The sequence below is a fragment of the Columba livia genome, chromosome 9 (assembly GCF_036013475.1).
Source record: "Columba livia isolate bColLiv1 breed racing homer chromosome 9, bColLiv1.pat.W.v2, whole genome shotgun sequence".
NCBI classification, from domain to species: domain Eukaryota; kingdom Metazoa; phylum Chordata; class Aves; order Columbiformes; family Columbidae; genus Columba; species Columba livia.
In genome coordinates this window covers 18,901,618-18,925,846 of record NC_088610.1, presented here as the reverse complement: position 1 = coordinate 18,925,846, position 24,229 = coordinate 18,901,618, and positions in this window count along the sequence as shown.

Genomic DNA, 24,229 nt, shown 5'->3' with positions numbered 1-24,229 from the left:
ATACAAAGATGGAGTAAGCTACTACTAAAAAAAAAAAAATAAAATATCAAAATCTATATGCTACATAGTTCCTGTAAAGTTTCTGTGAAAATAAGCTTTGGTGGTAGGTTCAGCATACATGCTTTCCTTTTTGTCCCCTCTTCCAAGTGGAAATAAGCCTGATATGTGGAACTGTATTTGAATTTCTGGTTCATGCTGACAGAGAGAGGTATTAAAGTAAAAAACACTCTTAAAACTTCCTGGGTTTCCACACTTCTCCCTTGTTTAAAATACTAATGGATAAGGTACATCTTGTCTGGAAGAACAGCAAGGATTGATCAGTGTCCAGAACATGTTCTCAGGCAAAGAAGAAAAAATCTGGAGCAACTCCACTAAAAATCAAAGAGTGTTCTGGTGTACATGACCAACATATACCTCATAAAACCTTTCCCTGGGAAGAATCAGCATTTCACAGTTTCAGCTCAGTCACTGTAACTTCCCTTACCTACTCATCCAGACAACATTTTTATTCCTTCCATAAGGATGTTCAGTTAGAGCCTGTGGATACGTGTACATAACAGCGATAAAAATCACAAATACATTTGTAATCCCCGAGTGAACAGAGTTAGTCACAATAAATTCTTCATGTTCTGTACAATTCTTCTATGTGTTAAGTAACAGAAGCAATTGTTTTCTTTCCAACTGCACCTGTAAAACAGTCACCACATTCACCCTTGAAAACGTCTGCCTGAAAACTCCACATCTCCCAGGGTTAAAGAGCTGAGGGTTTTGCTGGTTGTTTTTTGATTTTTTGTTTGTTTGTTTTCTCCAGATCAAAATGTTTTTAACATAAAGGGTTCAGAGGTTTTCTTTGAGCTACCTTGATGGCTGCAGCCCTGCACAGGGTCAGCCACCAACAAAAAAACCCACTGTAATGGTGAACTTTCTGCTATTTCCCCTCCAATGCAGAATAAATGTTCTTTCCTCACTCTGTGGAGTGTTCGATTTCCCACAGAATGGTTTATTTCTGCAGAATTCTCCAGGCGCACAGACCATTCTGTTCTGGTGAGCTCTGTACGTCTTATTCATGGTAATTACGCTCACATCTTTGATCTCAGATGAGATCTCTTGTGCATATTTTGTTCTATTTATGTCTTTGATCTTGTTACTTGTTTTTCCCCCTTTTTTCCAGTTGCCTGTCTTTTCATTTGAAAGACATTCATCCTACATCACTTTAAAGACAAAAGGTGAAACACTGCTGCATGTATCCTGAGTAACCTTGCAGAATATACAGTCGTACCAAGCAATTTTTTGAGCAGCGTGCGTCTGTTTGTCTCCTAGTTTAAACGAGCAGCAGCCCTTCATGCTGCTGATGTCAAGAACACACCTAGGCAGCTGAAAGCAATATGTGGCACTGAGAAGAGTATATTAAAGAAAAAAAAAAAGCCTAGTTATTGTGATGACCGCGGTGACAGCAGGTTGCCCTGACAGAGAGGAGACACGCGGGACCCACTAGTGTGCCTGACAAAATCCGCTCTCCATGGCAACAGGCCAGTGGTGGGGGGAGCGCGGCAGGAGCCCTGCGCCTAGTGAGGGGGGGGACACCCATCCCGCCACCTCCCCGCTGCCAGGCTGAGCAGCTGCAGCCGATGGAAAGCTTCAGCCTCTAAAGCTCCTTTACAGTACACTTGCCCTACAACAGGCACTTACAAATAAATCAAAGGGAGCAATAAATATTTGCAGCTTCTCAGGTGCTTGTATTGTCTATACGAAAACACTAAAAGCATAATGGTTGCCCCACCGGTGTCCTGCACGGTGCTGGCTCTGGCTTAGCAAGGAGCTCTGCAGTGGGCTCATAAGCGGGTGCCAGCTCTGGCACCAGAAGTCAATGGCATTTGGATTTATGGTTGAGAGTAAAAATACAATACTGTTTTGCTAAAGCTGGTTCTTCACAAGCTATCAAAGCAGAATAGAGGAGTAAAATTTCCATGTCTCAGAATCACTATAGTAAGATGACCTACATTTACTACTGTGTTTCATGGGGATTAAGCTGAAGGGCTAGAGGGATCTTCAGTTGTGAGAGAAAAAGCATTGGTAGGTAAGAGCTACATAAAACAACAGCCTCAAACCCCACAAACACATCTGTACTGTGACACAATTGACATTTCTCCTTCCCTTCCACTGTGCTGTGTTGGCTGAAATGGCAGAGGACTGACAGAACAGATACATGTGTCAAAACCATGAGGAGTGTCCTCTGCTCTCCTTTGTCACCTCACAGACAAAATCTTATATCAATAATAAATACAGAATCATCACAGGAGGCTACAGGGCTGGCTAAGGGTGAATGACAGTTTCCATCTGATAATTTACATAGATTAATCAACACTTTTGTGCTAGAATTTCTCAAGCTATGGGAAACGTGGATGAAGGGCAGAAGAGTTCATCGGGATAGTTGTTTCTAAATGCCAAAGTCTATTTACCAAATCTCAATGCAAGCCTCAAGTGGCCATCTATGTTCATACTATGTTCTAGCACTGAAAAACTCCTAAATCCCTGTTTGGCTTCCTCTGAAGCACATGGAAGTTATGGTAAAGCTACAATGTTATGGTAACATAAGGCTACCAGAGCCATAGTCTCTGCTTGCAATGTACATGTAATTAATTTCTTTGAGATCTCAATTACCTCTCTACTCATCCTGTCGTGAAAGTGGAGTTATTATCTCAGCAGGGAATATAGCATCACATTGCTTACTTTGCACAGGTTCCTCTCCATGTGACTAATCCTTCACCCATGGATATAAATGTGCAGGTTTTAGTTGCTAAAAGCCCTGTGAAAACAGCAGGCAGAAACTATTATATAACTCCCAGGTCATTTCTAATCTAATACAGGTGTCACAAAAAGTATGAGTAAAATCTGTTTTACTGTTTTTATAATTATGTATAAACAGGAATTCATTAAAAGATGGAGATGGTGGGCAAAAGTTTCATTAGGATAGAGCTAAGAAGATATGCTGTTGTTGGAATATTACTATTTTGAAAAAGAGAAGACAGAAGCTTCAGGTGATTTCACTCTCTATATGATTGCCTTAAATCCAGCAATACAGAGCAAGCGCAGGTTTGCTTTGTACTGGAACTCATCTGACCTCCTCAGCAGCAGTGCTCATATTTTCTCCCACCTTCAAACTAGAAATCTCACTTTCTTATTGTGGATAAGCATTTTCTGGGCTGCTCTCTCTCTCTCTCTTTTTTTTTTTTTTTCCTTTTTAAAGCAGAAGCAGTGAATACTTTGCAATCAACACCTTGCTGCCGGCAGGATCCCTCCCCCAGCAACTGATGTGCCTTCTCAACCTGAGCTGCAAATTGTGCAGCAATTATATCATTCGTTGCCTTTGATGATGTGCAGACATCCCAGGTCTTTTGCAACCCAGCACAATAGGGGAAAATCCATTCTGTTTAAACTTAAGATAAAGGGAAAGGAAGCTCCACCTCTGTAATCCCTTTTAAAAAATAATTCTATGGCACGGGAGCCTGTAAATGCTTGTTTGATTTAAAATTAAAAAAAAAAAAAAAAAAAACCAAAGACGTGTTAAATACCTCCATACATGCTCTTCTATGATCCAAATAATATGGGTTACACGACCACATTTCAGAAACTATTTCATATGCTCAGTCATTGCTTGGCCAGACACATTTTCCTAAATCCAGCCCTCTTGCCCCATTTTAATCACTAAATCATTAAAAATAAATAGGACAAGTGGGATCTCTAGATGTCTAAACTGAGACCTCTGTCCCTTAGCAGGATCGCACTCCTGACAGACATTTGCTGACCTTTTCTCAAGACGATCTGCAATGCCCCATGAAGTGCTGTTTTAATACCGCTACCAACCCCTCTCCCCTCAGTACAGACACCTGCCATTTTTTGTATGTGAAGAACAACCCACTCTTCCAGTTAAACTTATTTTAACTTTTAATCATTGTCACTCTTATATATTGAAATATATATTTGTCTGCATAATACAGATGAACCTATATTCTACATTCATCTATATATTCTATATTCACCTATAAAATCTAGGTTAACACACTGCCATAACTTGCAAGTATTTCAGCGTCATTTTAGACCTTTGCCATAGTAGAATATTATCAAGAAACTGAACTCATTCAAATGAGAGAGAAAATTTAAGTGAAGCAGCTATTTTTTTTTCTGCCCAGGAAGAGTTGTGGTCATTTTAGACAAGATGAAAAACTTCAGTCTTCTCAATATGAAATTTTTTTACTTTTTCTCTTTTGCAGAAATATTCAGTCAAAACATTTTGGCTGCAACAAAAGGGGTTAACCACTGTTAATGCCTTTCAACAGCAAAGATTTACATCATGATCATTTCTTCACTAGGCAAATTTCATATCTTAGAAAAGTATCTTGATTTCAGATTGAATACAATGGTTCAGCACTATAATTATCCCCCCCTTTCCTTCTCTTATGGAAATAAAATTCATAATTCTTCCTGTCATTTTTACATATTATACTCATGTCATCAGGAGTTTTAAAGATTTTTTTTTTTTTCTTTTTTAAGGTAGTTACTGGTGGTATAATAAAAGAGAGAAAATTAATTTCCTGTAGTTAGAATCAAAGTGCCCCAGTGTCTCAAGATGCAATGTTATAGTAACACTGTAGAGTTAATGGAATATTAAAATCTGTCAGTTGAGCTTCTCAGGGATAAATAGTTCATCGTCTGAGGATTGAGAGCATGATGGTAAAGGGGGTATGGAAATCACCAATTAACTACTCAGAATTAAAATGCAAGAGGACCTGTCCTTTCTGTTTGCAGAAATGAGAGCTGTATCGTAACAATCAAAAGCTCTTTCTAATTTTTAGGTAAATAACAATTACCGAATCCTTTTAAATATCACATGGCAATAACAGTGTTCCAAGCACAAACAGTTTTTCTGTGCCTTTGCTGGGGTGATTAAAATGTTGAAGGCATCACAGCAAGTCCCTGAGCTCCTTGACAGCTGTCATTGCTATTGAACACTTCTATAACAGCCAGAGAGAGCTTTATTGGTAAACTGTTCTGCGTTGCCACAAAGGCAATCTCACCATTTCACACAAGCATCTGTTGCCATACTTTGGAGCTTTATTCCTTCCCTCTCAGACGGAGCCAGTGATTTGGTGCCATGTGCAATTTCTCCTTCTTTATCAATACCATTTGGTGAGGCTTGTGCCACCAGGGCTTGGAAGGTTTTGTTTCCAGGAAAATGAGCAAGGAAAATACATTTTTTCTGAGTATCATGGTCTCTTTTCTGCACTAGTCACCTGCAACAATAGAGCTGAGGGCTTTTCAATAGGGAATGGTGTGACTTCAGTGTTTAAATATAAATGCACAGAGTTCTTATGAGAAGTGCTGTACCCTTTCAATTTACATCTTTTTTATGGTAGGAAGAGGAGAAAGCTTCACCTCAATGAGCTGTAGCTTCAACAAAGACAGCTCAGACAGCCCCCACGTCTGGCTGTGCACAGCCGCGGCAGCACCAGCGCCTCTGCCAACAGCAGCTCCTCTTCCTCACTCCTCCAGCTGCGCTGCCCATCACGCCCCGGCACCCCAACACCTTTCATCCTCACAAATGATGCCCCTGGGTGGATGGAAGCACATTTTCTCTGCTTTCTGTATTTTACAGACAGCAAACTAAGGCAGAGTGAAATATCTCTTAAAATCCCCCCAGCTGTCTGTGAGAGTGGAGAGTGGGGAACTCGCTGTGATGCCTTCAATGTTTTAATCACCCCACATCCTCTGTTTCCTGGTGGGGCATTCCTGGCCTCCCTGCCAGCCTGCCCCAGCATCTTACCAGTGCCCTGGGCAAGCCAGACCTCAGAAATGCCCCCGTGCTGGGCAACTCTGTACTACGTGTCCTACCCCACTGAGCCACCTTCTGCGGGTCCCCACGTCCTCCACAACCACATCCCCAGTACACAGCAGTGGCTCCCTAGATGTTTACAGCACCTAGCCCAGGTACATTTAACACCCCTTCCTTCCTTCCCCACAGCTCCTCTGCATTGGGAGAGCCACGCAGCTGTAACAGGGAGGTACCTGCAGAAGGTGCCTTCGGGTAGTAGAGGGGACACAGTGCCTCAAGGAGGCTGTGACAAGAGTTGCACTGAATATTCTGGCCAGAGAAGAGGTGGTGAAGCCCAGAGGTTTCAAAACCGTTTGGATGTTTGTGCTGGATGCTCCTGGAATGATAACCAGGTTGTAGGGCGCAGGTTGCATCTGCTAACAGCGGCAGTACTCCTTAGCTTCCCCCGCTCAATGGAAAATTGGAAATGAGGAAAGAGCGATGTCAGTCACAAGACAATATCTAAAATGTGTATACATCTTTGGGTGCTGAAAGCAGTTAATAGCAACCTGTATTTATACAGCTCAAATAACCCAAAAAGAAATCTTAAGAACAGCATGATTTGAACAGACATAAAAGTCATTTTTATTCTCTCTGTTCAGATAATGCACTCCTTCAAATATCTTTGCACAAGGTAATAAGCAATTCCCTTTGCTGAAGAAATCCTCACTGAACAACATTTTTAAGCTGGAGAATTATGACACCTTTTCTATGTTCTGCACCTTTAAATCTGTCAGGCTACTACTATCCATTTTAGACTCATTGTGTTCATTCATGTGTGCAGACACACACATTGTGTCACGGAGACTGCAGCATGTTCTTGCCTGTTTACTGTTTTTAAATATAAAAGTTATTTGGATTGAAATGATCTATTTATTCTTTATTGAAATATGTAAAGCTTTATCCACCACTGCAATGCATCCGTGTTTGAGGTGCAGCGTGAGAGCTGCTCAGTGGCACAAAGGAGCACCAGAACTAGAGCTGGTTAGAAAATAGATTTTCTGTCCTGCAAAACAGTCCAGGATTTCTTCTTTGTTGTCGCTGTTCTGAATCAGGACAAAGAGCTACATTTCTAAATGTTTTCACATGCTGCATTTCTAGAGGAGGAAAATTATTTTTTGTTTGATATATCTTCATTTTTATGTAAAATGCACATTTGAAACCAAAGGCATTTTACAGCCACACATTTGCACTTCAGAATGACAAAACCCAGCACACTGATTCCCACTAAGTTCCCACTCCCTTTTTCTTCGTCAAATCCCCATTTTGTGAAGAAGGGCCATTTTGTCAAAGCACTATTTTCTATATAGGAGATGTTTTTTTCAAAAGAGAAAAAAAGACCAGATTCAGGTAAAAAGAGTCTCCGGAGAGTTAAAATTGTCTATTAACACAATTAAAATGCAAGCACGGGTCCTTAACATTCACTCTTCCCTAATTGCCAAGTGCAGCCCGCAACTTCTTACAACCTGCAAGAGGTATCTCCATGTTTTATGGCCTCCCAAGAGATCCTCTAACCCTGACTTTCAGATCTGTTCATTTTACTGTTACGAAGCATCATCTTAAATTTCAGACTATCTCAAAAAGCTCTAGGAAATCCAACACTGTTCCGAAGACTCAGCCCCACATTGGGTTAAAAAAAAAGTGAACAGAAGTACTGTTGCATTAAACTAAATGGCTAGCAAGTGGTCTAAATAAAGCATTGCTATCTGATGCCTGAAAACAGATTTGACTGAAAAGGTATGCTTTCAGACTAAGAAAGCAGAAAAAACTAATTAGACAAGAAGCAACCGTGAACAAACATGTTAGCAGAATCAATAACTGGAACTGATCAGCTATTTCTTTAATTGTGCCAGCTGGGCTCTAGCGATGTGCTTAGAGGAGCATAATTACTCGTTTCGGTTGTACAGCAGAGTTCTTTTTCTTCTCCTATCCTTTTATTCACCCTACTTTCTTTTCTTTTTGCGTTAGGAGCTGGTCATATGCCATTAGAGAAAGAAAAACAGGGTTGAGAAATTAGTGGAAAATGGGCCATCCTCATAGGTAAGATGATATTATATGAATAATTAGAAATAGAGCTGAACAGTTATGCCAAGTGTGACCTAATAAGAAAGTGAGCCATCAAGGAAATGTAACTAATTTCTTAATGTAAAAGTACATTGTGTGTGCTGTGTGCAAAGCAGCACGGTAAAATAAAATAAAATAAAATAAAATAAAATAAAATAGGGACTATTGTCTTTCATATTTTGACATGCGTACCAGGAATTGTTCTAATTTGTAAGGCTGTGACTGATGCGGACACAGGGTTCTGCTACTAAAGCACTGAAGTCCACGCTGTACAGCTGCCTGCTACTATTAGAAAGAAACCAGGACAGACATAAAATAAAGCACAGAAAGGAGAGGGAAAGCAGAGAGGAAAGAGAGAAGGAGCTCACTGATTAATTACCAAACCGAAAAAAAAAAAACCAACCCACCCTTCCTTGACTGATGTTTACCCGTCTTTAATTGACAGCAAAACAAAAGGATTTAATAACTTCAAGGCTCTTATGGGCAGCTCCATGGAAAATCCATAGAGGTGCAGAGGAAGCTTGGCTTTTTTGATCTATAGCAATAGCTAAATGGGTCTCCATTAGAGCAACGGTTACCCTAAAAAGTGAAATTTAAAAAGTGAAATATACATTTAATCAGATACAGGCTAATATATCAAAAGGGTTGGCCTATCCCAACAAGACGCCTGATTCAAAACACATTGACGTGAGTAGAAAAAAGATTCATGCCCCACAAAAGCTTAAGCTCAGAAACTTGTCCAAAGCTGATCTAAACCCTTTATACAGTTGAAAGCCTCAGAAAATCAAGACTGGTCCTATTTTCTGCTTGCAGGCAGGTCACCTCCCCATCATGGAACAGTCCTAATTGGTGACATGACCCAGCGAAGCCCAGCGCTGTGAGGGGACAGGCAACATGGGGCGGCTCAGCTGCCCGGCAGGGCTCGGCAGGCAGCTCCCACCGGCACCCAGCCACCCCGCACTGCGGCATTGCCTCCACACCCACCACTGCTGCTTTCCTCCTCTTTCCCGTGCACCTCCTCTGAAGCTGTAAACTGCACCCCTAAAGGGAAAACCCCTTCAGGAGTGTGGTGGGAAGCTGAAGAGACCTAGAAAGAAGTAGAGAAGAAGTGTGAGGCTTTGGACAGAGATGTAAGAACAGACCCTGGTAGCAGCCAGCAGCCTTAACCCACAACCTCCACAGGCCAGAAGGCAAATCAGGGCTATTTTCCCAGCAAAGCCATGGAGGGATGCTGCACATCAGGGTTCCTACAGCTGGGGTTCATCCTCAAAAGCCATCAAAATGCATCTAAGTGCCAGCAGTCCAGGGCTGGCTTGTGTATGCCAAAGAGGTTTGCATAGATTGGTATTTTATCTGAGGCAGTATTTCTTTAATTTCATTTTTCTAGCTGCAGTGATTTAGCTTTATCGTGTGACACATATATCTTTTGATATGGAAAAGAAACTTTTGTGAGGCGATATCCAAGAGAGTCTGCATTTCTGTGGGCAGTTACTTCTGGCAGACATCAATTCTTTACAGAGAGGACTAGCAGGATTTAGAGCTAATTAGTGAAATTATAAAACAAAAACGTATTATTTAACAATGAAAGATTCTTAAATCAAGATCAGTCAATCATCCTGACAATGAAAATAATTTAAGATTACTTGGTGAGACAATAAAAATGCATTACATTTGGTTAAGTCCCAACAACGTTCATGTTATCTTTTAACGTAAGAGTCTGTATAGGTACTTAGCATTATATAATACACATAAAACACTATCACAGAAGATCTCAGTTTCATCCTTCAGTCTTTCAAAAAGTATTTAAGTTTCTGATCATTTAAATTGTTGCTGATTATTCATCACTACCACTTTTTCAGACAGGAGATGGTAAATTAGCTACTTACTATGGATGATATTCACTACACTGCTGAGCACAGCCACAGAGCAAGCCTCACAGATGCAGTGGATGATAACGCACCTGTGCTCATCCTAGGTATGATGAGCTCCATTTTGGCACCAAACAGACCAGCACAAAAAGTGGTCATGAGGCTGGGATGAGGAAGAATGAAAGTATCAGTTATTACCAACAGCTATCAGCCCTAATACAGGTGATACAGAGCAATGTTCCAAGGACTTAGTCTTCAAACCTCCTGATTATATCAAAACAAACTCAGAAGGGAGAAATTTGCCCCAAATTAAATCAAGGCATTCATTAGATTTCACCAGAACCCATTTTTACACTAGCAACTGTCCTGGTTTGGCTGTCCATCCCTAGACCAAGCTAAAGCTCATTTCCACAAACATTTTAAGGGATGTCAGGAGAGCAGAGCCCAGAATAGCCTGAGCTCCAGGAAGACCCCACGTCCCCACTGACACACATGGGCCCTGTTGAGGTGTCCCAGGCAAGAGAGGATGTTGACAAGCTCAGAGCAGCCTGGAGGAGGATGTTTAGGCACACAGGGAAAAGGAGATAAAAGATTTCTCACTCGTCCCTTTCAGCAAAGATTCCTCTTCACTCTTGTTATGTGGGAGCTGACTTTACATGCAGGGAGGAGATGCCCTTGGGCAGAAGTCGTCCCCGGGAAACCTCATGCAAGGTGGCAGGCAAGTAGGATGCTGGTCCCTAGGTCCATGTCCCAGGAGAGCAGATCGGCTGACCACTGCTACAATGTTTCTGCAGAAAAGTGACACTGAAGGGTCTCGATCATGCAGTATCACTTTACCTTTGCAGTTTTGACTTTGAGTCAAAATTTCCTCTTTGACTTCATATCATTGCTGTTTGTATTGCCATTGTCCTTGGAGGCTTCGGCTGAAGTCAGGTCCCCACTGTGTCAGGCATTGCACCAGCATGTGGTTAGACACAGCCCCTCTTCCCAAGGGTTTCCAGCCTAACTGGGCTGGACAGACCAAATTAACCTCATTCCTACTTTCCAAGCAGGAAGCTGTGACATAGAAGGATTTCAACAGGAGCTGGGAACCTAAATGTTTACTAAAATATGACTTTCAAGCTTTCTGGGTCTCAGAAGCAGAATTACTCCCTCTCCCACTGTGAAAATACAGCCTGACTTTGGGATGACCTTCAGAGCCCGAGACACAAAGGAGCATTTGGCCATCGAGAGCATGAAACCCAGCCCTGGTCACACAGTCTCTGTAACAACCTGACAGGCTTTTACACCACTAAATGCCAAGGTGAGCATTTACTTTGAAAGGGAAAACATTTTAAAAACCAGAACAGCTCTGAGAACTGTTAAGCAAAGCTGTCATCAGTAAATTATTCCTTTCTGCTGGTACTTTTTTTTTTCCCCTCCTGTAGTATGATCTGAGAGCTAAGTACAGCAGTCAATATGTAGTAATCAGGCTAATGATTGTCTAATAGCTAAACTAGGAGAGTGACTCTTAATCATGCAATATGATGCCAATAGTCTAGCACCGAAATCCAGACATGAAGCAGAACTCTTTGATTACACTTCAGGTTTTAAAGACCTAATTAACTTTTATATGACTTCTTGATTTTTAAAATATCTTAAGTGAACCGAGTGTAACATCAAAACTCAATAGAAAGTGGCAAATGTGTTTCTTTGACATATCACTTGCTAGGTCTACACAGAAGGTAGACCTCTGTACAGAACTGTTAAAATTATGGAACCCACAAACATATATAATGTTACAAAACTTTTGATATTTGTATTAATTTTCTATAAAACTAAACTCCCTAATAAATATAACTTAAATGGTCTTGCAGAAATACAATCCATTAAGCACTATGTAATGTACTCCAGGACCATCTTACAATAAACTCTAAGTGAATTTGTCCAGTTGGAGTTCAGAGAAAAGGTAAAGGAAAGAAAAAAAAAGAAAGTAAAATATAGACAATATAAAACATGGACAAAAAGACAAATGAGCCTATGCAATCTCCATTCTGTGCACTAGTATATTTGATTAGCCATGTACCAGTTCTATCATTCATATTAGGAAAGAGCTTCCATTAAATTAGAGTGTTTTCAAATCCTTTATTACAAATCTGTTGAACTACTTCTAATGAAATAGGAATACAGAGGTTCTAATTTTAAAACAACAAAATCCCAAAATCTACTTTGCTGAAATTACTGACAATGGAACAGAGGAACCGTCTGGCCTCAAATAAGATTATAGTTCCTGATGCTGAAAAAAAAGAAAGGTATAACTATCCTACCAGAGAGTTACTTGCAGTCTGGATGAACTTGCAGTCTTCCTGCCAGAGAAGCAGCTCAGAAGCCAAGCAGAGTTTACCATAGTAAAAAAGAAATAAGCTATAAACCCTTCATCTAATGCTCACTGAAATCAGTGGACAGTCTTTTGGATGAATATAGAAAAAAATGAGTGCAATTAATGCAGCTAAAGACCATTTTTCTTACTTAGAAAAAAAATGCTGTTGGCTTCAAGCAAACTAACTGGATGGCTGCAGCAAGCGGGATTTGGCCCGTCACTGCTGGACAGACCCAGGGACCACGACGGCATCTGAGATCTAACGTGCTTTTCCCTGCCTACACATTGAACTTGCTGAAGTTTTGGCACTCCCTTCAATCATGTCCAGTACCCTTTCCATTGCGGAGAAGCTAAATGCACCCTCCCATTTTAAAGGAACTTTGGATTCCTCTCCATCTGCCTAGATAATGAAAACAAGATCCTCAGGTACCACATTTCAGAAATCAGATAATTAACTGAAATCATATATTTCAAGGATTAGACTCTCTCTGATTGAATTTATATAGGGTATTTTGCTGGGAGACTGACCCAGATTCCATACATTTTTTTAATTACTGGAAAATCACTTCAGCCAATTCTCCCATTATGGACGACATATTTCATCGTTGTTCAATATTAAATCATAAAGGGAAGAAAAAAATGAAGAGTGAGGTGTAGGAGTTAGCATTTCAATTCCCTGCACTGATGGAAGAATTCTACTGGATGCTTATACCTAGTCTTTATACGCAATTAGTCTGATGGGTCACTGAATTGCCTTTAGATTACTAGGTCCCAAATTCAAAAGCATTTCTTCTATTATTATTACTTTAAAATTCAATCTCCTATTTTTTTAACAAAGGTGCAAGTCAAAATAGAGTTTTATAATATGTTATAATATGTTTTCCCTGGCGCTCTGCCTGCAGTTGTTTGGATAGCTGGCAGCATGTGGTATCTGACAGTGCAGGAAGAGTGTGGATAGTTTGCCATTCCTGTGGGGATCTATCTTGGGTAATAAATTTGGACGGGATGTCTGTTAGTAGAGTGTGTCAAAACTGTGCCAAAAGCACTTTTGGATGTATAATAACAATAATAAATGAGTGTTGCACAGCATTAGTAGAGGAATTCTAATACAAGTTGTCCATCATTTCACAGTAAGTTCTTTACCATGTTACTGAATTTATGTCTCATAATAAATTAACCGTATCAAGTACTTCATCCCATAGGTTCAGAAAAATAAACATACATTAGTCTGGGTAACTTCCATGCCAACAAAACAATGCCCACATCCCTGCACATTCCTTTAGCCTACAACTCAAACAAACACCAGTCTAAAAGCCAAATTCATGGCTGGGGCAGGAGGGCACATTCAAGCACAACCCAACAGAGCCAGGCACGCTCGCACCAGCCGTCAGCCTCCCGCCAGACTGAAGGTCTGTAGAAATCCTCAATAATATACAAAGGTTTGTTCCATGTTACACTATACTGAGTCTGTACCAGCCAATCTAAAAGGGCTTATCTTTATGTAGTTTTCCAGTCTGATGCAGAAATGTAGACAATAAATCTCAGTAGGAAAAATATGACTTAATTGCTGTAAGAATCATGCCAACCCTTTATAGTACAGCAGTCAGTGTTTATAAAACAGCAGCTACCGTTCCAAGCAAACAAGCACATAAGAAATGTGTGTTTAGTGAAAGGCTTCCTAAACATGAGAATAGGTAAATATCCAAAAGGATTTTGGCGTCTTCAAGTTCTGAGAGCGTTTGTGAGAATAGGTGTTTTGGTATGATCAGAATTTCCGAAGATGCTGAGGTTTGGTACCCATGATGGCACCACCATGATGATCTTTACTACCCAAGGAGGTGCACGTGGTAGCCCAAACATTTGTTATGCTGAAGGAAAATTTAGACCATAATCTGCAGGTGAAAGAGTCAAAAAGAACTTAACTGAGAAAACAGAAAGTCACAGAAATCAAAACTTTGCAAATGAAAATACACATTAGTTTTAGCTGTTTTTTAAAGAACACTTAAGGAATTTGCTCTTTTAGAAGGAAGGACAGTCCTGAACAGGCTGTTATACCCATGATATAGTTAGTAATCTATGATTCATCTTTCGCCCCATAGCTTTCCTATCATCCGGTCTACAGACATGAGAAACATTTCACAACATTAGGTTTGAAAATGCTGGACAAATCTCAGGAATCAAACACTAGTCCAATGTCAAGAAACATCAAGAACTCATCCTTTCAAAGCCAATAGAAGCTACAGGTGAGCCTGCTTGCCAAAAAGCCTATTTTTTAAGCTGCTTAAATATGGTTAGGAAAATGCTCATGTTTGGGCAGTGACTTGCAGGCACTGACTCCCCAGGGGTGGCCTGAGGGGTGCATGCAGGAATGCGAATCCGCTGCATCAGAAATGCAACGTGTGCTGTCTTCTGCCAAGAGGTGTGTCTTCTGGAGGTATAACACAGCAAATAACAGGACAGGATGGCGGGTCTAAGATGCTATAATTCATACAGCAACATGGCCTATGGACAGCAAAGTTATCTGGAATCTCTGTTGTGCTGTGTAGAGCAACACATTTTTCCCAACCTGAAGCACCCAAGGAGGGAATTCCTTTCCACTTCATTCACAGTGTTTCAAAAACACTCTACATGACCTCTGAGGAAGACTCACTGCCAGCAGCTCCACACGGTGTATAAGACAGGCTGTAACTCTCCTCTACCCAGATAACAGCAGATACCTTCTGAGAGAGACTGCACACTGCAGCTCTCTGAATGGAGCAGCAGGTAGGCACCGAGCCAGGATGCAGCTGTGATTGATGTGCACTTTGTGTGCTTTGTGGCTCCCTCTATGATATTTCTAAAGGAAAAACTTTGGCAGAGTGACTGGCACATCAGTTGTGCAGTTTCTGTCACCAGCAACAGGAGCTGCACAGCTCAGCTCTTTCAGACCCACTGAAGCAGCACACCATGGGGCACAGTGACCCTCAGGCGAGATGGTGCCAGCACCCGGGCTTGGGTTAGCAAGCACTATATTTCGGAATAACAGCTCAGCACCACATAATTTCTATTTGCATAGGTGCTTTTCTTCATTAATTTATTGCACCAAGGAGGTGACGGTGAGGGCTGCACTGCGGCAAATGGCACCAATCCCAGTGAGAAAGGCAGAGCTGGGACCTCCCTCAGCAGCTCACGCAGCAAAGGGCCATGCACGGCAAGTTCAAAGGGGCTGACACGGAGCAGAGGGAAACTACGGTTGCCATTAACAGCCACCCAGCAGCCACCAGCAGCAGGAACCCACTGGCCAAAACACCACCACAGCCACTCAGGGAGCAAAATAGTTACAACTTTCACGTAACCCTGATTTTACTCTAGGAGAACGCATCTCCCAGGTCTGCTCTGGGGGCAGCATAGTTGTGTGCTGCCTCCTGCTACAGGGAAATGGGGAAAACGTAGTTAAGCTCTCTGCTAGCAATCATGTTTGGTTTTGTTATTGAGACTAGAAAACATCCTTTCTCTTCCAGTAGGAGTAAATGTACTTCAGCAGTTAAGATATTGGTTCAGCAAACCAAAATAGAGTAATTTTATTTCAATAAATGCTATTTTCCAACAGTTTCAGAGGGATATTTGTATTTCTCATAATGGCTTAGGAGAGAAAAGTCAAAATGTTATACTGTGAAAACACTCTCATTACCTTTATTTACTGTAATTTTAATTGACTTACAACTTCCACACTTTCCTGCAGAAAAAGCTACACATTTCTGAAATACATTTTTTTTTTTTAATGCTGAAGGACAAACAGCAGACATCTGAGCTAAAGTCACATTATTTCCACTTTTTCATCTAAACACGTATACTGGCTTATTGTGCCTTGAGGAGAGGTACGAAGCATAGAGTGCTTTGGCTCAGATGTTCCTGAGAACTCTTCTGGACATCTTTTACAGAGTTATTCTTGATAGCAGAGGATTGGTCTCGCAGTAGCCCACCTCAGCTTCAAGGTTAGTATTTTCCATAATCACTACGTGACCAATTCCTTTCTGTAACGTTTGTGTTGTGACCCCAATTTGAAGGGCCTCTGGTCATACCAACATCCACAGCAAGAGCAGGTTCTGGGGAAACCTGTCCCTCTGGGATAGTAATACAGGTATCAGCAAAGCAAGATTAAGATTCCCCCAGCAAGCCCTGTACAAGCTGCTTCAGGAAAACAAAGTTTGTACAAAGAGCCCACTCTACACTTGGGCTTCTGCTAGTGAGGATCTGAGTGCTTCGCACTCCTGACCACTTCGCCTGTACCAACAGAGGTCAACAGGAGAAACCCAGTCTTTCCTCTATTTTTTCTCTCTAAAAGAGCTGTGGAAAAATAAGTCCCCCAAAATCCTACTACATCAAATCACCCAAGCATTTTGTGAAGGAAGAGAAGGTCAGAGAGCTCTTTGCAGTCCCTCCAGGGCTGATGCAGCACAAGCCCTCCTGTTGCTGCCAACACTCCATCTCCCACTCGGCTCTGGTGAGACCAACATCTAATCAGCACATGCAGCCAACCGCTTGCTTGGGGTGCAGAGCCACTCCATCAACAGGACAGCCGCAGACCCAAACACCTTTGTGGTAGGTGTCTCTAATTAATTCTGTATCCACATGCATAAGCACTTTTTAATTCAAATCCCTGGTAGTTTGTTTTTCCAGTCATAAACAGAATTATGTTCTTGGGCTTGTGTCCATTTTGGTCTCTAGTTCTCTCCAGTTCCAGTTCTCAGGGCACCCGCATGCCCACTGACAGTGGGAAATGGAAAAACCTAAGCCTTGCTTCATAAATTTAAAGCCTGTAAAGGCCACCTAATAGCATTACAAATTTCTTAACATAATTCGATTTGTGTACAAGCAACTCTTAAAAACTCTGATCTTCCTGACAACCAGAGCTGATGTGTTTTGATTCTGCTTTTATTATGTATACTAGCTTCTATTAGTACCATCATAATAATATATGCAGAACAATTAATTCATGAAATAAAAGCTTTTCTTCCTTTTTAAAAGGCACTCAATGTAAGCTGTAAACATCACAAACACACTCATTCAGACTGATTCAAAGTTCTTAGTTGAGGCTGAGAGGCACAAGATGAAATATCTGCAAATGATGATGGATGGCTTTAGGCATGATTGCTCAAATTTGCACTGGGAACACTCCTAGCACCTTACTAGGGTACAGCAAGCTGAAAACCACCAGTAATCATCCCTGATAGGTACAATGCCTTGAAAGATCATGGAGTTTTTCTTAGTACAGCACCTGGTGTTAACAGGAATACTAAAAGCCACCTCTTCTCAAAGCCACTAGTCCTTTGCATCATTTGTGCATTCAGAATAACCTTAAGCAAATCTTGGTATTGTTCTTCAAGTGTCTCAGCATGTAGTGTCACAATGCCTCTAATTGTGGTCAAACTTGCTGTGTTTTAAGGAATATTCAACATAACAAATATTGTGAACATAAGTGGTTTTTGTTTACATGTAATCAGAAATATGGTTTCCAGTGATATGCTTTCCAGAGACACTTAATAAACTTGATCGCTTTAGCCAGAGATCAGCAAGGTACGTAAGAACAAGTATAACTTCAAGCATATGTGCTTCACCCTGACTACAGCTGGGCAAGTCATATATTTAAGTTAAGTACATACTTAAAGGCTTCATGGAAACATGAGTTTAATGCATGAGAGTTTGCAGTTGGGGTTTGTTTGGGTTTTTTTACTCCTCCTGTTTGGACTGATTTCTTCAGTACTTCTATCATTTTTGACTGATTATTACCCAATTTATTTTTAATTTAACTTCATACGTACCATATTTCCTTTCAGACAGAACACTTACTTTCTGTTTAATAGATTTCTGTCTTGAAATATTGACCTATTTACCACTGGAAAGAAGTAAAATATAGGCACTCGTATAATGCCTACTGAAATCGGTCTTGAACAGGTGCGGGATCTGACACACATAGAAGCCAGTAAAATGCAAATGGTATTTAGTTATTGAGGCAAATGGCAAGCTTTAAAGCACCACCTGTGTATATTTTGCAACATATCATGAAAGTGGTGAGAACCGTCCTCATTTATTCGTGCATTAACTTGTGACATTTGGCTCAGAACAAAAAGCTGTAGAAAAGGGTAAGTTATGAGATGTCAAGGAAAAATGATATGTCACACTGTAAGATGGTGCACTTTATATTTTACTGTTCACTTCAGTGTTATTCTCAGCCCTGTAGCAAGGAATGGGTCTGCACTGGGGGGAAGGACAGGTCATTTTCCTTACTCACTGAGAGAGCCCAGAGCTGACTTTCCCCTCCTCTTTGTTAGATCAGCACAGAACCAATTGCCTTTTTGTTCTCTAATTTCTGCAATGCAAGCTTTTCTATCTACCATCGCCCCCCAGGAAACTCAGCAACAGAGCAATCCGGTCCCTCCAAGAGGCCAGTGCCAGGCAACCCGCACCCAAAACACTACGCGAGGTCTGTGACCAGCGAGACACGTCCCCGCTGGTGCAGAACGTGCCAGGGACACCCGACCCCAGCCACCGGCAGACTGTCCCCACCTTGCGCTGACATTAATGCCACAAACTGCCAGAGAGGCAAACAAATCATCTCCCATGTCAGCATTTTATATAAAGTTGACTTTTATTTACTTATTATGTATTTAGGCTGTTTTAATAGCTACAGAGGCATATTACCATAAGAAATTGCAATGCTGCTTCACTATTTACTTCAATATATTTACCAGTAAAATCTGACAGCTGACAGCTTGTGAATGTGATGGTAATGTAATCATTACATTGATGCTGGATAGAACACAACTTTCTGAAATCGTGTGATATTTTCAGACTTAAATGATGGTTTAGGAATAAAGACATAAGTATTTGTTTATGAGTAATCTATCTTGAATATGTTCATTAGTAATATTCCTGAAGGCTTCCAGTAAAAGTTATTTGAGATTAATTAGAATAGAAACAACTAATTTGTCTGCCCGAGCAGTTATCACATAAACCCTGACTTGAAATAGCACCTAAATAAAACAAATATAAACCTGCCACAAAGATGTGAACATGCTGTCCCAAAAGGCACAACCACTTAACTTGTGTAATTGTCAGTACAGTCAAGAAAAGCTGTTCTAAGATTCGTTTTTCAACACCGGATTATACAGCATGTCCAAACAGAGCAAATTAAATTAGGCTGTGTCTAAATTAGACTTCTTCCAATGGCAAGATTACTTTACATCAACAGAAACATTGATCTGCATCAGCAACATCTACTAAAAATGACAGCAAAGCCAAGAGGATAATTTAGAAAGCCACTCTTAGATCTGATCCAACTTCCCTCATCTTTAGAATAAGACCACACACAACTCACTCTCATTGAATTCAAGGGACACCAAACAACCTTGTTGTTCTTGTAATACTAGGATGTTTTCATGAAAAAATTGCCTATTATAGTCTATTCTGTTCAGCTTATCTCTTCTTGACATAAGCCAAATCTCTCTATTACTGCATTTATTTAGAGTACTTGAGCAGAACTTTATCACCTAAAAACATCTCCAGAGTCTCAGCATCATAAACTCTAGCATGTAGAGATCAGTGTCAGTTCATACACTTATCGTTAAAACATTTTAACAAAAAGAAAAGCCTTTAAAGGCCTCTGCTCTTCAGCTTATTTTAGGATATAAAAAGATGACCCAAAAGGATTTAATTTGAACAAGTTTTGTTCTGGTTTTCTGGTAAGGTGCTGGAGGTGAACTGCGTTGCATGGACTTATGTCTCATCAGGCGGGACACAAAAGGCAACAGGTAAATGAGCCACAGGAATCATGCTCTATTTTCTTTAAAATTAATGAGTTTTTTGTTGATTAAAGCTTCATCTGACTAACATCCGCTTTCTTGTGTCCCTCTTATATAAAGAATACAGGTGAGATGAGGTCAGCTGCTCACAGTTAATTAAACAGCTAGCTGACTGCTAAGTATTATGTAAACGGTGCTAATGCCCAAACAACCTTGTAACATTATTCTTGGCACCATGAAGCCCCCACAAAAAGGCAGATCCCTCCCCAGCAGATGTATCACAGGTGAACGTAACAAACAGGCGGGGAGCTAAAATGGTAAAGCATTCAAAAGAGCATGTTTTGCATATATGAGAAAGGCACAAATGTTTTGTATACTGAGTATTACTGAATATCCGCCAGGGATCAGTAGATTGCTGTAAACTGAAAAAATAACGAAATATGAGTTTGCAGTAAATAGTCTGCATCTTTTCCACTAGCAAAAAAATCTTCTTTTTATTAAGTACAGAGCTTCATTATGCATCTAGGTAATTGCCTGGATAAATCTGGGACAAACAGAAAAGTTAAGAACTATTGGAAAGTTAATTTGAACATTCAGTGATGGCTCAGAAATATGTTCTCTAGTTTTTGAAACAGATGTTTCTTCAAGTAGATGAAAATCCCTCTTCATCGAAAAATAGGTCAAAAATAATCCAGGAGAAGCGCAACTGAACAAAAGGTCAATCTTTACTCAGTTCTGTCACCCCTGTTTTGTATCATAAAGAAAGAGGTGGCATAACGTGTGAAAAGAGAGAAAACATCAGAAATCTGCCATCAGAGCAGCCCAGAGATGTGCCATCCCCGCTCAACAGAGTCGGGTGTTGCTGCGCTCCAGACTGCAAACACAACCATCAAATGTACATCGGTGCTTTCTCCCCAACTTTCCATATTGCCAGGGATAAATAACAATCAATTAGCACTGTCTAAATCAATCACTGTGGGAAAATAATGCTGTATAACTCTGAGACTCATGTACAAGAAAATTTAAACTATTATTGTATTCTGCTATAAAAATGTTCATTATATTATTAATGAGACAATGGCTGAACGACTTAGTATAGAAAGTTGACATGCAGGTGAAAAGGAGGGGCTGTTGCCAATAATTAATTGTGCATATTTGGGGGGTGGATTATGAAAAAATCAGGGAGAGAAGAATAAGATAAAAATCAAACTACAAAACCATAATCAGAAAGTGAAAATGGCACTGGCTTGTAAATAAACCAAGAAAAACAAATCAAACATTCTTCTGTGCTATGGAAAAGATATTCAAAATGAACAAAAATATATATGGTCTCAAGAACTAACTGAAACCAACTGAATTCTCAGCAGATTTCTTCTGAGAGAAAATACAGCACTTCCTGACTTAGAGAACAGTATTTGAAAGGACAATTAAGGCAGCTCATGATGAGAAGTTCTATAGAAATACAGAGACATTAGACTGATAAATAATGTGCTCATGGAGATGTGTCTTATTTTCTGTGGAACCTATAAATTTTCCACTCATTTGTCATCTTATTTTGTTTCAAGAAGTTACATTTGTAATAATAATTTTATTAAGCACATTCAGAAAAATACCTTCTCTGCAAAAGGAACAATGCATCATATTGCATCTCACAGGCTACAGGAAAATTATTTTCAGGTACAAAAACATATCCTGTGAAACATTTTCCCATCAGGTTATTAGCATAAGTACATCAAAAAGGGGAAGAAAATGCAGGTTTGGGACATGGATCAGAAAATAACTTAAGCACTGCCTTAACTGAATTGGGATCTTAAGTTTAACTTTGTTGCTGTTGTTGAAGGAATTGCACATTGTTGTGGGACCTATGTAAAGCACACCAAGATTAATTCTTATTTTAAGACAACTTTTGCTTCTGCAGATCAAAACACAGGGTGTTACTCGTGACAAATCTCTTGATGATTTAAGTTAACTCTTCTGTAACCATGCGATGCCTCTTACTCCAAAGAGACACAGGAGAGGCTTGGGGCAGGATTACTACTGGTCAGAGCAAGTTTTAGCAGAGCAATGTGAGGTCCTGATTCAAAATCTCTATGCAAATGAGTCAATAAAGTGAATTAATCAATAAAAGAGCAAGAGCAAGAACAGTGTGTCCCCCATTCTAACAGTTGTGGAAACCAGCACAGGAGTCAGAGTGCATGACTGCTTTCTTCTGCAAAGGCAGGATTTGCACAGACCCATTAAGGAAGGCAGCCTGGGAACCTGCAAAGGAAGATCGGGAGTGCATAAAAGATTAACAGACTGGCCCAGAGCTCTTTGGCAGAAAAGATGCCATTTTCTCCAGCCCTGCAGAAGGAATATTTTCCCTTTGGTTTAAAATTAGGCTTCAAAGCCTTGATATTTGTAATACCTAACCCCATTAAGATCACTTAACTGTCACTCTCAGAGATCCTTCCTCCTGTAACCTCTGCATATTCGCATGGGCTCTTTGATGCCTCTCCAAAAAGGGCTGAGGACCAGATGTGTGGGCTGGCGGGCAGAGGCCAGCTGCACAGGGATTACCCTGGATTACAGCTGTGCTCCTTGAAGGCAGATCTTTGGCTGCTTACCTGCACTGTGGGGCTGGGCCCAGCCTGCCAGGGACACGCGCCCAGTAATTTCCCAGAGGAACTTCACAGAGTGCCTTGTCCTCAGCCTGGGTGTCCATTGCAGCGGTGACTGCTCTTCTGGCCACCCAAGTATCTAATGGTGCTTTATCAAGCTGTAGCTGAAATCTCAAAATACACATGTTTTTTAAACACAACTGTGCTTTAATTCCTTTTAACTCTACAGACAGCACACAGCTGTTTTGAGCTAATGGATGTTACTTCTATTGTAAGATTGCTTGAAAATATAACAGATCATTTAATGGCAAATGAACAAATACATTTTTATCAACCTCTGAAATGAGTCATTTATCTTCTGGGCTATGTACTGAATCATGACACCAAGTGATAAGTTTTATCTCTTTTACTGTCAAACTCAATCTCAGTCAAGCCCTAAATTGCTGAGAATACAAGTGAAGACCAAGCTTTACTCCTGAGTGAAAATATAAGAAGGGCTGGCTAGCTGGCCTTTCCCTAAATGGCTTTAATCTCTGGGAGGTTTGGCTTAAATGAAAACGTATGGCTGTGTCATCCTCCAACAGTAAAGCAAGAGACCCCAGCACAATTCCATGGGCTGGAAAGGTTATCAGTGAGCAGAGCGCCTGTCTCCCCTTTCTGCCTTCACCTCCTTTCTTTTCCTCGAAAAAACATTAAGCATTCTCTAGTTACCCAATCCCACATTGCTATTCAGTTAAACACATAAATTTCCTTTTATTACCTCTTTTAAACAAATCCAACTTTCCATCATACTGTACAATTAAAACTTAATTTTGTGTTAATCCTTGATAGATGATACTTAATATAAAGGCTGACCCCTTGGAATAGGCTAACATTTAAGGCTTTGATGAAAACCAAGCACTTATGACCTGTAAAGTAATGGCAGTAATATCTTCACTTAACTTATGGATAGCTGGCTCATTTAAAAGACAACATATCACAAAACTCAATCATTTCCTTCTGAATTGCTTCAGAAAGACCATGGAAGTTTGATGGTGACAAAGGTACCCTATACTGACATCCTAAAAATGACACTGCACGAAAAAATAGAAGCAACACAGCAAACATACTTTTTAGGTATGGGGCACAACTCCTGATGCTAGCCATCCCAGGAAAGATTCTTCAGCAATGTGAAGCTGAATTTAAACTCCCATGGTAATCTACAAAAATTCCTCTATGTCTATTTAAAATAAATAAATTTTTCAAAAATCGAAGACCACTTACATGGAAGTAAGAGCCTGTGGCAGAAAAGGAAGGGAAAGAAGATTTATGGTAGGCTAATTTCATTTGAAATAACCTGGTTTCAGCCAGCCGAAGAAAACAGAACCCAGAGGAAATTTAGAGGAAATAACCTTCAGGTCAATTTGATATCTGTTTCACTATGTGTGAAGAAACATCTTTCACAAAGCCTGGGCCCTCTAGTCATGGGAGAACTGATAATCAAAAGTAATGTGAAGGAGAAATTGTTGACTGTCATCCCCAACAAGAAGGGACAGTCACGGCTGCCACATCAAACCTGCAGCCATGGCACCGCCTGACCAGCTGCGACCCCTGGGCTGCAGGAGAAGGTGAGCAGGTGGGCGCTGGGCTGTGCCCTGGGCAGGGAGCTGGGGGGCACCACACGAGCACCGTGTCTCCAGAGCATCACT